Here is an 8,992-nt window from a genome sequence, read left to right as displayed (position 1 = left end):
GGATTTTTGTGCTATTTTCCAGTTAGTTTCAATTAAGTTAGTTAGGTTTTTAGTCTTTTAAGATTTGCGTTAAGTGTAGTTGTATTTGATTTCAAAATAACTTTTCAAATTTTTGTCATGCCTGTTCCGTGTTCCGTTTTATTGTGTGGTAACAATCGACGCAATGTAAAGAAACGTGCATTAGAAATTTCTTTCCACATTTTTTTCCAAACCATGACCCTCTTCGACATGCATGGGTTCAGTTTTGTAACCGGGAATTAAATTGGGAACCTTCGAAAAGTGACGTTATTTGCTCAGCACACTTTCAAGAAAGCGATTTTCAAATGCCTGAGACCGGTATTGTTGGAGGTAAAGTGCTTAGAAGAACTCTTCTTCGTAACGGTATGTTTTTATTAGCTTATTTTCCTAATAATGATACAACTAACATTTTACGTTTCTGTTGGCTTCTGGCGATTCCATCAATACACTCTGTATTATCATATGAAATAGATAATCGGGAAGAGGATTCGTCTGAAAATTTTGTTCCTTCAACTTGCGAAACTTTATTGGTAAGTGATGTTTCGAAAGTATCACAAAAGACCAGCACAGCGTTGCTAAAATAAAATATAAAACTGCGAGAGGCAAACAAAAGGCTAAAATCCACATTGTGCCACATTGCTTCTAAATCAGCTTAGAAAATTATTATCAGCTAAAATATCAGCTAAAATTATCAGCTAAAATAAAGTACAGGACCTAGAAAAGGAATTTAATTCATTTAAAAATAGTAGTATCCCACCGAGCAATCTAATCCCCTAAAAAAACATGTTGAAATCTACTCTAACTTCAAATCAAGTGGATTTGATAATAGGGTAGAAAAAACGTGTTAGATGGATAAAAGAGGAAGTCAGCCGTGCTCTGCCATTGAGATATTTTGGAGAAAAAAATTCATACGAATACATAAAAGATGATTTAAAATTTTATTTACCATCACCCTCCACTTTGCAAAAATATGCTAGAACTTTTAAATTGCGTGAAGGTGTCCTAGAAAACGTTTTAGTTTGTCATGTGGAATTTTGATAGTTCTTTGAGCCGTAGCGATGCCGAGTGTATTTTTTGTTTTGATGAGTTGAAGATCAAAAACGTAATGGAATATGATCTGTCGACAGTTGAGGTTATTGGCCCATATATACAGGTAGTAATGGCCAGAGGCTTGTTCAAGAATTGGAAGAAACCAATCTATGGGGGTCTATGGGGCTAACTATCCTTCACGATTCTAGTTAGTTTTTTGTATGGAGTTTGACGGTTGGAGGCTGAAATCATGTAAACAATCCATACAAAACCACACAAAAAACTAGCCTACGATTTTCAGTCTAGAAAATTTTAGTCTAAAAGCTAGAATTAGATTCGAGTACCTGCTCGAAAACACGAGTTTGTTTACATTTATCCCACGCAACAATCGAGCAGGAAAATGTATGGAGATCTGTCAAATTCTGTGTTGTTTGCATGGACGCAGTACCAACGTCATTGGTTTGGAAGCTCCCTTCACCTGGTTTCGCTTTGTCTGCCCGGTTCCCCTGAGCAGCGGCGGATCTAACGGTAGGCGGACTAGGCGGCCGCCTGGGGCCCCGCCGATTTAGGGGCCCCGTAGATCGCCATTCTATAGTATGCCGTATGGACAGAGTACTAACGACAAGGGCCCCCGGAAGGATGGCCGATGGGGCCCCGAGGCTGGCGAATCATTTGCACTCCCCCCCCCCCCCGTCAGCAAAAATTTAAGAGTTAAATCACCCAACAGCAAGTTTAGTGCCGCCCCCCCCCCCCCCCCCCCCCCCCCCAACAACATTTACCATTTACAGAGGGCCTCAACTCGTCGTTCCCCCGATACGTAGGGCTTAGGGCCCCCGATACCCTTGATCCGCCACTGCCCCTGAGCGTGTTGCTTCCATACGAGTTTCAACTTGTCGCCGGTAGCTTCTTACTCCTCTTACGAGTTGTTTTTTCTTCAACGGTAGTGAGTGGTTGTGCATCAGCCATTTTCAGTGTTTTGTTTGCTGCAATCAATACTGTAGTGAATATTTACTTGGCGTTTATTTTTGTTTTGGTCGTTCAAATCAAACACAAACTTCGAAGGCGATATGTACTCAAAGAAATTGAGAAAATCGGGGCAATTCGCTAAAATTCGCCGAGCCAACCAAACCAATTTTGAACGTGAAATGCAACCATTGATGGATCCCTCACGTAAGTTTTTTGTTGTTGTACTAGAGTTAAGTGAATTTTTTAACATTATGCAAACATTTTTTTTCAGCTGGCCCTTCAGTTGTTCCTACTTCGATTGAAGAAGACTTTGGCATGCCAGAAGGCATTGATAGTTATACTCAACTTTTGGAAGATGATGAAGACGTGGAATCTATTCCGTCAACTAATACTGATGCGGAGAGTGATACCGAAGAAGAAAGCGAAAATGACTTCCAAAAACCATTTGAAACACTTCTTAGACTATGGGCTCTTTCATGCAAAGTTCCGCTAACAACTTTAACCAAACTGCTGAAATTGCTTAGTCATAAAACGGATTTCAACCTGCCTAAAGACGCCAGAACGTTTTTAAAAACTCCTATTCTTATTGGCAATCAAATAGAAAATGTGGCTGGTGGACAATTATGGTATCGTGGAGTCGAGAAAACCCTAAAACAATATTTTTGGTGAGTGGATAAAATAATTACATGTTTAATGTCATACATGTATTAATGCAAAACAACGATTTCAGCCAAGTTACACCAGCAACGAGCCTAATTAATATCAATCTTTCCATGGACGGATTGCCGTTACATAACAGCGGGCCAACACAATTGTGGCCGATTTTAATGACGTTGCCGGATTTTGATCCAATGCCAGTGTTGGTGGTAGTCATTTTTTGTGGAGCATCAAAGCCAGAAAATGCTGAGGGCTATCTCCCAAATAGCCAGAATTGCTTAAGCAGCTCATTTTGGCACGCTAAAGATCGCTGCTCTAATTCGCCTTTTGCAGTAGATAAACAGCATCAAAGTTCCAGGTGGTCCTTCTAAATAGCGCCTAAGCAGCTTCCTTAAGCTACGGTGCTGGGGATTATTTTTCTTTGTGTTTTATTTGCAAGCAAGCGTCATCGATGAAATAAACAACAGGATTTGTTTTGTTTGTGTACATGTGTATATTTTTAAACCCTTAATATTCATAAATTACACGAAACGTATCACAATTTACTGTACAATCACAATCACTTCCTTCAAAATCCCTTCTTCAAAGAACTAATCTAACTTGTACAGCAGCAATGAGATGATTGGCGGCGTTTGTCTTTGACACTTTGACAAGACCCACCTTGTACCGATGTCATGCATTAAAAAGCTATGAAGTTCCACCAAGCTCGGTACACGTTCTTAACAAGCCTTAAAGTTCCATCATGAACCCTACACATAGTGCTAATCAGCCGCAAAGTTCCAAAGAGTACCATGTGCCTGTTAAAAAGCTCCATAGTTCCGCAAAGTGCCGTCCATCTCTTAATCAGCTACAAAGTACGACAATGGAACGATTTTTCGTTAAACAGCCCTAAATCAGCTATAAAGTACGAGCTGGCTATTTGGGCTTCGTCAATTGGTGGACGAACTAAACCATCTATCAGACCAAGGAACCATTATTAATGGAAAAATGATAGATTATCAGTTACGTGCAATAATTGCTAATACACCTGCGCGCTCGTTTTTAAAAGGTATAATGGTTTGATTGAAATGTTCTATCAAAATAAACTAATCCGTACCCTTTACTTTAACTTTTACAGGAGTTGCGTATCATAATGCAGGTTGTTTATAAAAGTGTTCAAGCTGAACCTCGCACTGACAAGGAACTAAAAGGCGGTGTGTACAAAGAACACGTGAAACGCACATCTCCACTATTTTATTTGAATGACTTTGATCTTATTGTTGGTTTCATTATCGCTGATCTACTTCATCTTATAGATATACGTGTATTTCGAAAATTGATACAGGGTTTTGTCACTGGTGCCCTCAAGCCTTTTCCAAAATGGTCACCAGAACAACAATCACAGGTATCAGCGCTGTTACTTAAAATTATATTTCCCAGCGATATAAACAGGAAACTACGTTCATTGAAATATTTGCCCTTTTGGAAAGCTTCAGAGTTTGGAAGCTTTTTACGTCACGCAAGTATTCCAATACTTAGTCGTTACATAAGTAAACAAGCTTTTGAACACTTCAAGTTATTTTATGTCGCCGTCATATTACTATCTTCTTCGAACTTTGAAAAACACTGGTTATATGCCGGGATTTTATTAGAAAAGTTGGTTGCACAATTTGCAACCATTTACCACGAAAATCATGTTGCAAGCAATGTGCATAATCTTCTCCACGTTGTAACTGATGTAAAAAATCATGGACCTATTCCCAAAATTTCCACTTATCCTTTTGAAAACAAGTTGTTTTCCATGAAAAATTTGGTAAGAAGTGGCCCAAACCCATTAGCACAAGTAGTTAACCGTGTGATAGAATTACAGGAAATTGAAATTGCTACAAAACGTTCTGAGCAAACATATCCTTTTACAAAATAACTAAACAGGAAGTAGTACTGCACATAAACAAAAATTTTATGCTAAGACAAAGTCATAATAATTGTTGGTTTTTAACTAAAAATCTAAAAATATTCAAATATGTAACAACATTTGAAACATTGGATTGCGTTACAATTAAGGCATATGAATTTACAAAAACGGCGAATACATTTTCGGAACCAGTTCCGTCAAGTGTAATATACAACTTTAAAGCTAATGCTACAGATTTTTCATCGAATTTAAGTGATGTATGCATTGAAGATGTTATGTGCAAATTAGTGCTTATAGATTTAGGTAACGAATTTTATTTCACTCCTTTGTTACATACGCTTATTTGATAAATTTAGGAGGTTATTGCGTAAAACAAATAAATTTTTTATGTTTCCACATGATCTAATTAGTTCAGAAAAGAATGAGAAACGTGCGTCAAATAAATGTCTTAATATTTAATTCAGTTTGGTCTTTTATTCTAAGAACCCGAAAATAAACGCGCAATGCCATACGGTACGGTTCGCATAATAAAAAAACATCTTATTACTTAGATAAAAGTCAGGATTATATCAATAATTTTCAATTAATTCGTCTTTTGTGGCAACTTGTTTTTCTTATACCTTGTGCTTTTGCTCTATCCGTGGCGTGCGAAAGTTTTTTTTGAAGAAAATTTTTGACAAATTCTTCTGCAGGAATTTTAAAATTATTACCAGCAAATAGTTGAAACATTTTTAAAATGTTGTGAAACCCTCCAAATGCGTGTTTTTTTTTCTAATTTGTTCTGTCTAATTTGTCTTGTTCTGTAATGATGGTCTTCAGCCAATCTATTGTGCGATATAAATATGTCATATCCGCAAGTTTTTCGTCATATTCCTTCATCTCAGTAAGTAAAAGTACTCAGTTCTAACCATTCTTCTTCTTCTTTGTCCGGCTGATGCATGATGCCTACGAGGAGTAAATCGAGTTTTATTTTTCAAATAACCACATTGATCACAATCGTTACGATAGTCAAATACATACCGTACTGTACAGGAACACGGACGGCTAAAGATCGATGGTAAGTATAATATACTTTGTAGCAATATGTTCTCCTCTCTTCTTTCAGATACAACACACTCCGGCTGCCAAATGAGTATAAATGACTCTCGCTAGGATCCGCGACTGACCACATCGAAACTTCGAACAATAAAAACAAATTCAAGGAATAACGGTGCAATGACAACACGGGTGGCACTTGTGAAAAAGAGGGAGAATGAAGTAGGTAGTCGGGAGAAAAAACAAGACAGATTCAATATGATTTACACAAGCCGAAAAGGGATGGAAGCGGGGGGGAGGGGATAGGTGGAGTGATTTCTTTTTTTTCCCTGTCGATGTGTTCGAACACACACTCACCATCGTAGTCAAATAATAAACATGGCCGCTTCAACAAATGTCATCAGGCTTGAACTCGAATAACCGGCTAAACGGCTCTGTCAACATGTCAAACTCAATCTTATCCGGGTGAACACTAGGCTAATCCGGATTGCCTTATTGCCCTTGGTCTTAAGGAAATGTTGTCAAGATTTATATGGGAAATTGTTGCGTGGGATCCCAAGGTGCATTAAAGAAATCAGGTGATCGAATCTGGAATCAAAGTGTATGTAGTCCAGGTGGTCTCATAGCATTTTTTATAACCAAATTTTAATATCACTTTTTGACAGAACGAGTGAAAACTTTTGCTCCAACGAGCTTTCTGAAGGCTTGACAAATACTCAAAACACTCTTACAATCTTCATTCAGAAGCAGAAGCGATAAAAATCAGCCTTCCAAATTCATACTCCTTGGGATAAGCCCACCTGTACATTATACTCACTTAGATAGCTGCTCGAAAACTGCTATAAAATGCAAACAGCTGACAGGCTGAAATTTCAGCCTACGAGCTTCAAACGGAAAGGGCCCCTATATTGGTTTTGATAAAAAAAAACTGACGAGAGAAGTTTTCATGAATATCAGGCCGCGGGACCATGGGGATTCTCAGCGCTCATTTTCTCAAGCACTCATGAGTGCTTTTGAGGAATCCTCGTTCTCAGCGTTTGTCGAATCGGAACAAAATCGGTTTTGAGAATCTTTGAGAAAGTTGACGATGCAGCGATCGGCTAACTGAAATATAAGCAATTGCGCTATTTGGTTTTCGATAATCACTTTGGAAAATGTATTCAATATTTATAATTGAAAAAGTTTTAAAAAACATGCGATCAAAAACATATTTTCTATTTAAAGCTCCAAATAAAGCATTAGTGGCTTTATCAGTTTCTCAGAGTGAGAAAAATTGACGACGGCCACGAGCTCGCGTCTGAGAACAAGTTTTGAGTGCTTGAGAAACTTAAATGAATGCTTGAGAACGATTTCTCAGCTTGAGAAAGCCCCATGGCCCTGCGGCCTCATAACTAAATTGGATGAGAAGAAAATTAACGTTGCTGGAATTGTGAGCGATAACTGCTCAAGCAATATTAGTTGTTGGAGAGAGCTCGGTGCTCATGATTACACCAAACCAAACTTCGAGCACCCAATTACAAAAAAAATTATGTTTCGCCAGACGCGCCGCATTTGCTTAAATTATTGTGAAATTGGTTTATTGATCATGGGTTTGTATTTAACGGGACAATTATAACTGCACAACCTTTGCGCGATCTAGTGGAAGGCAGATAACTCCTCTTTTTAAGTTAAACACAGGGCATTTGGAACTATCTAGTCAAGAACGTCAAAATGTACGAAGAGCAGCAAAACTGTTGTCTAGAACTATAGCTGTGTCATTAAGACGATACAGGGCGTTCGGGATAATTTTGAAAGTCACCTACGGAGAAAGAAAAAAAAAATTATGACAAAATTAGTCATCGGGGAATTTTGTTTTTGTTTTAGAAATAGTAGCTTACCATGTATTTTATTCATTTTATTCAAAATATCCGCCTTCGGCTTCTATTACGGCCTCCACCCGTCTCCGGAACCGGGAACAAGCCCTGGCGACAGTTTCGCGGGGTAGGGCCGCGAAAACGGACTTGATTTTCGCCATCAGCTCCGCCTTGGTGTTGCTGGAGGTTCTGTTGGTGTCCCGTTCCACCGCGCCCCACACGAAATAATCCATTGGATTAAGATCCGCGGAGCTGGGAGGCCACACATTCGGCGCGGTGAGACTGTGCCAGGCTCCACGGGATGCTTTAGCAAGTTGAGCAGCTTCTTGGCGTTCCCCAACCGACGCTCGCGGCCCTTCTCTGTCAACAACTGACCTCTTTGGCGCTTGTAAGAGAAGTACCGGAGGTCGTCATTCAGGGCCATCCACGATGAAGATGGTGCCACCCCCATCTCACGTGCCAACGGCCGAATTCCTATCCCCGGTTGAAACTAGATTTGTGCCTCAAGTACCAGAACTGTACGATTCATTCAATTCATCCTAAAGAACGAAGGACCTACGTTCATCTAATCAACGTTCATCGATTCTTTATAAATCATAATGTACTGAGTTGGTCATCAAAATTACGTCCTACCCACCGAAATAACGAACGTTATATTACGCCAGGTCGTTCATTTTCCCCATACAAATATGAACATGAACCGTATGACCAAGAAAATAACGACCTATCGGTCGAAACAAAAAACGTCCTAGTACGCTAGGTCGTTCATCCCCCCCATACAAATATTAACGTGAACCGTAATACCAGGACGTGTTGGGAATAAATGACTAGCTACCTTGAAACATGTATGCACCTTGTTGAGATGTCAAAAGAAAAGGAATAATAATAAAAACAACTCTCTTGAACTTCGACCAGCAAAGCAGGTAGTTGTGCGTCGCTTCTCGTCTGGCATCCGAAATACATGAAAATACCAAATAATCATCAGGTTATGGGCCCAGTGCATCCCACCGTATCCCAGGTATCCCAGTAATCCGATAGATGCTTTAATTTTCACAAGGAATTCACCAAGGTAAAAGGCATGTATTTAGCTGTGAAGTTGTTCCCGGTGTGTCGCTGGCATTGTGCGTTGTTTCCGTGATCGTGAAAACACAAGATGGCTGCCGAAGGCTTGAAAGCTTGCTTTACAAAGCTGAATGCTACAAATTATGTGGCATGGAAATTTCGGATGCAAACGCTGTTAGAACGAGAAGAAGTATGGGACGTTATCGAAAAAGAATGTCCGGTTCAAGAAAGTGCAGAGTTCGTATCTTGGATAAAGATGGATCGAAAGGCTCGAAATACGATCGCTATGCTTGTGGAGGATAATCAGTTGCGTTTTATCAAAAAGGCTGAGACTGCTTTCGAAATGTGGGAGAACCTACGTGCCTATCATGAAAAGGCAACGATAAGCAACCAAGCGATGCTTCTTCAGCAGCTGTGTTCGACAAATCTGGCTGAAGATGGTGATATGGAGCAACACATTGAGCATGTAGAGGATTTG

The 8,992-nt window shown here is 39.4% G+C and overlaps 1 long non-coding RNA gene across 1 annotated transcript; it reads left to right on the top strand.

Moving 5' to 3' along the window:
• Positions 1–727: 727 nt before the first annotated feature.
• LOC133393894 (uncharacterized) lies at positions 728–3,156 on the top strand. The gene is made up of 3 exons (XR_009766463.1): positions 728–2,217; positions 2,285–2,678; positions 2,744–3,156. It is a non-coding gene; the product is annotated as an uncharacterized LOC133393894 (long non-coding RNA).
• The last annotated feature ends 5,836 nt before the right edge of the window (positions 3,157–8,992 follow it).

The sequence above is a fragment of the Anopheles gambiae genome, chromosome 3, assembly GCF_943734735.2.
Source record: "Anopheles gambiae chromosome 3, idAnoGambNW_F1_1, whole genome shotgun sequence".
Classification (NCBI taxonomy): domain Eukaryota; kingdom Metazoa; phylum Arthropoda; class Insecta; order Diptera; family Culicidae; genus Anopheles; species Anopheles gambiae.
This window is presented reverse-complemented; position numbering and strand designations above follow the sequence as displayed.